The following is a 5,285-nucleotide window of genomic DNA, read 5'->3' as shown; positions in this document are numbered from 1 at the left end:
TTTGGAAAAACGTCTCGACAATGTGGAAAAGACGCATCGGACGGAAATGATTTCGAGGCGGAAATCAAGTGATTCCATAAATTACATCAACGACACAAAAAACGGTAATTCTGAACAAAAAATAATGCCCAAGCAAATTTGAGTGATTCGTTGGATTCCGCGGAAATCATGAGTTCGTTGTACGTGCTCACAAATAACAAAATTAAAAAAGTATTTAATTAGTTCAATTCCAGAGCTTTGTTGGGAATCTATTACTGAGTCACAATGTAAAATGATGTGCCCTGCTGGTCAGCGTAAAGAAGGTCTTCAAGGCATGGAGCAGTCACTCACTCATAGAACTACCTCAACTCGATGAACTCGAATGTGGGACTCAGTCTCGAGAGCGTCTCCTCCCTCGTCGTGGGAAAGAAACTGTGGTCGAACGGTACCCTTGCATTTTCGATTGGCAGAGCAGGGCGAACTAGCCGACCCTCCATGTGCCTTTCTGAGGGGGTATTGTGATCGGATATACATATTACTCAAAGGCAAACAAACTGGTTGAGTTGTAGGGGCCAAGAAGGAGCCTTTGATGAACTGGCTTTTGACTTGCTCGTTTCCAAGTCGCTTCTTTCGCGATATATGAACGATGTTGTGACTAAAAAGAGACTCGTTCTTTGTGGAATTCGACTGAGTGGAAAATTCCAAATAGTCCGCCGTCTGGCCGAGCATTTCAGAGACAATTCAAAGTTTGTTTTTTGCAGTTATCGTAGTTCAACCAATGTGGAAATCCGACAAATTTACACTTCCCCGGAAACAAGTCTTGCAATGTCACTCAACTCGATCGTCGACAACCTCAGGACTCCCTGTACCATCATTCTAATAAAAAACGTGGACATGTCGAAGGAAGAGAACGTGAGTCAGCCAATCCGCAAGTTCTTTAGCAGAATACGTAACTCCAAGTGGCATTCTCGTGTGACCTGTATAGTGTGCTCATCCTGGGTACCTGTCGCAAACACGGAAAACTGGTTAAACAACTGGAATTGGAGTACAACTTCAAAATCCACCACCTGACCTCACACATGGAACCCCTGACCAATATTCTCCCGTGGGTGGTCTTCCGTGAAAGTATCAACTCGGAGAATTCCATGAAAAACTGCAGAAGAAACCGACAAGTTGCTACTTTTTTGGACTCGACGTGGAAGTAAATTGAAGAATTGATTGAGTCACACGGAAACGGGGAGGCGGTGATCGGTCCCTTTTTATTTGTTGATATTCCCTATGGCGGGAACGTGGGTGATTGGTTTGTCCGTAAATGGAACGACAGAATAATCCCGCTGTTGAGACAAGCTCTCCACTCCACGCCCTCGACGGAACCCTTCGAGTGGGTCATGGAACGGATTCCGTGGAAGGTGACTCGACTGTTGATTAACTGACTTGGAAATATTCACAAATAGTCTGTTTTATTCTTCTTTTAACCGAATTTATTCTTCTTTTAATCAAAATATAGTCAAATCAAACACAACAAATAAAGCAATTTTTCAACTGGAATCAAGTCTTGTCAACGTTGCCCATCCGTGAGTCCTTCCGGAACGACATAGTTGCAGAAAGGGGATATCCTACCTTCTCTGGTCACATTACTAATTAAAACTCTTTATTATGATAAAACCTTTGCAGGAAACAAATGAAGTTTTGCTCGGCGATGAGAATCATCCCCCACCTCCATCTCTTTGCATACAGAAAAAACTGTAATGAGATGTGTGCTTAAAAACATTTGATATATTACTTTAAACGGAGTAGTTTTTAATCTGTCAGACTTTTTTATTAAAATGTCGAAATGCATATAAATATCACATTAATACAAAGAAACTAATTAATTGTTTAACTAAGTCCCAAGCTTTTGAAGTGAACAGGGAGTGGCCCTTTTTCCTCCTCCTCGTCTCTGGCTCTGTAGACCTCCGAGGATATGCAGTCCAGCGCTCATCGTTGACTAAATGTCAGGAAAAGACTGGAACCCCAAAGACTGAGGGAACAGTTTAAATGGTTAGTATGATCGACATTTGTTCGAATTAGGCAGTGAGGACTCTGCTTAGTAGTTCTAGGTACACGACAAACAGCAATATGCTGTCGCTATGTAATGTGGTCCTCTCTAGCATTTGTTATATTGTAGATGCACAATAAATCTGTCCATCACAGTTGCAACAAATTTTATAAACCACAAAGAAGAAAGTTGAGGACTGGAAGAGAAAATTGGAACTTGTTCGAAAGCACTTTGAGCGTAGATTTACAGATGAAGAGAAAAAAATCACCTATGATATTCTCAGGTCGCTGAGTTACAAAAAATCAAAAAAGGGAGAGAAAGAAAGAATTATATCGCATATCGAAGACACTATAAAAATATTAGAAAAGAAAATTACTGTGTATGAGTTCAGAAGGGAATTCAACCACGACAACCGCTCTTTCGAATTATATCAAAGAGCGTTCTACAGATCTTTGGATCCTGCTGATCATTTATCATCTAGCATGTTTAACCCAAATAAGTGTTTTAATTTTTGGAAAGATATTTGGTCTAAAAGAACCAATATCTGTCAAAATGAGAAAATGAACTTGCCAGTCAGACAAACTGGGCAGAATCTGATATATTCTCTGTTAGTCAAGAACTTTTCGAAGATGTTATAAAATATCTTCCAAATTGGAGATCCTGTGGCTGCGACGGGGTGTATAATTTTTTCATTTAACATTTCGAATCTTTACATCCGTATATCTATACTGAAGTCTTAAAAATTTGTAAAGAAGAGTACATACCGAACAATTGGTTTTACACTGGGATTACTTACCTCATCCCAAAGAAGCCTAACTCGAATCTGCCAAAAGACCTCAGACCCATAACATGCTGCCAAACCTGTATAAAGTTCTCACTAAATACGTAACTGTGAAATTAACAAATTATTAGGAATATTATTCGCATGTTTCGGATAATCAAGTGGAAGCTGAAGCTCAATCTGAACAAAAAATAATCGAAGAAATTTGAATAAAGTTCGGGACCCTACAGGGAGATGCTTTATCTCTACAGTTATTACGCTTGTAATGGACCCATTGAGCCGATGAGATGATGGAAAAATAAGTGCAGAGATCAAAGCACGTATAAAGAGACTAACAGGCACGAAACTGAATGGTATTAATCTCTTTAAAGCTTTGAATGAGCACGCTTTGTCCCTTTACAATTATTACTGAGACCTGCAAATTGTCAAAGATAATATCTCCCTCGTACATACCTTGGAACAGGATTGGAATTAATATCGATGAAGAGCGAAAGAATGTTACTGGAATTATATACTGACATAAAAAAAATCGGTAGGCTGTCTGAGAAAGGCTGGTATTCTGCGGACTGAACATTTAATGAAAACCCATTTGGACACCATCGCAGACTACAGTAAACATCGGTTAATTGCATAAATCGGTTAATGGCATAAATTCATGTTTAAAACCATAACTTATATGGCTTCCATTGAAAAATATCGGCTAATTGCATATCGGTTAATTGCATAAATCGGTTAATTGCATACAGTGAATCCTCGCAAATTGGCCACCTCGCAAATTGGCCAATTTTTAAATTGGCCAATTTTTTCACCATTTACTAAGAAAAAAATTAATTTTCTTAGTAAATTGGCCAATTCTCAAATTGGCCACAATTTTTGAATTATTATTTTTTTTAATTAGAATAAACTATTTTTTTTAATCACATGTCTTATAAAATTTCTCGTGGACGTTATACTCGGCTCACTTTTCTTGAAAAAACACAAATTATAAACTACAAGGAAGAAAATGACAGTGTTTCGTGTCAGCTTCTGGCTGACAGATTCTCACATTTATTCCACAAGACGATCTCGAGAAAGACGATCAATAATCTACTGCTTAATAAAGACTCTATTTTACGGGATTCGAAAATCTATCAAAATTCGTATAAGAAAATTTTATTGCTATAGACCACTGTCCTGCACATTCTATTCCTCAAAACTTGGATTGTATTAAGATTTTATTTTTTCCTAAAAATTCTACTGGATTACTACAACCAATGGATATGGAATTATAAAAACCTTCAAGACTCATTTCATGAGAAGAAAGCTACAGTACTTAACTGATTTGCTGGAGACTGAAAATATTCTGTATACAATTCATACAAAAAATGACATTAAAAGATGCAATTTTGTTTGTTAATATGGCTTGGGATGACGTATCTACTGAAACTATTCAAAATTGTTTTAAGATTTAAATGAATCTAATCACGAAAATACATTAATTGAACATTATGAGACTGAAATTGAAAGAACTGACATTTTCGATCCTCTAATGAGCGAAGATTTTCTAAATATCGAAAACACAGAAGATCAAGATATAAACGAAAATTGTTTACAAGAGGATCAAGAGTCTGAAATTAGCGACGAAGAGACAAAAATCATATATCCACTCGATAGAAAAGATATTGCAAAGACATTAACTAGAATAGAAAGGCACTTTACTGTAATGCAGAAAATGAGAATGATGTTTCGCTGATTACTGCAATAGAAAATACAAAGAAAATGTAAAAAAGAAATAAAAAGGAATTAGGGATTGAATTTTATTTTAATAAAATTTAAACGTGTTTATTTTATTTTTTAAATATTGATTTTTTTCAAATTGCCATTTTCTCAAATTGGCCATAAATCTCTATGTACCAAAAATGGCCAATTTGCGAGGATTCACTGTACTCTCATTGGGAACATTTACTATTTTTTCTTATAAAAATTTTCGCATAATTGCATAATTATAATTTGTAATTTACGGGGAGACCCACGCGAGTCCAATTGGCTTTTCGAAAGGATTTCCTTGGCCATAGTACGTGGAAACTGTGTTTCCATTTACGATGCCGGGAATTTAGTTAGTTAATAACTATTTGTTAATTACATATAACTTCACTAAAAAAAAAAAAAAATTGTAATTTTAAAATTTAATTATCTTCGTTGCGTCGTGATCTTACACTTTCTCAAAAATTGGAAATAATCAATTTGTTTATTCAAGGAGGTCAAACTTAATCAGCTCTATCTGCAAGATTCAACTGTTCTCAGTCTCAAGTCTCACGGATTTTGAAGAATAGAGAAGAAATTATGCTATTGGCTGAATCTAATTGCACCAATTTGAGTCGAAAAAGACGACGCAGATTGGCATTTTTACAAAGAGTGATTGCCGTAATTGATTCAGACGATGCCTGTCTCAAATCCGTTGTGAATTCTATCACTCTTTTGGATGCGCTACACATGCTCAAAATGGCT

This window comes from Octopus sinensis, unplaced genomic scaffold (assembly GCF_006345805.1).
Source record: "Octopus sinensis unplaced genomic scaffold, ASM634580v1 Contig10815, whole genome shotgun sequence".
In the NCBI taxonomy this organism is placed as follows: domain Eukaryota; kingdom Metazoa; phylum Mollusca; class Cephalopoda; order Octopoda; family Octopodidae; genus Octopus; species Octopus sinensis.
Note: the sequence above shows the minus strand (reverse complement) of the source record.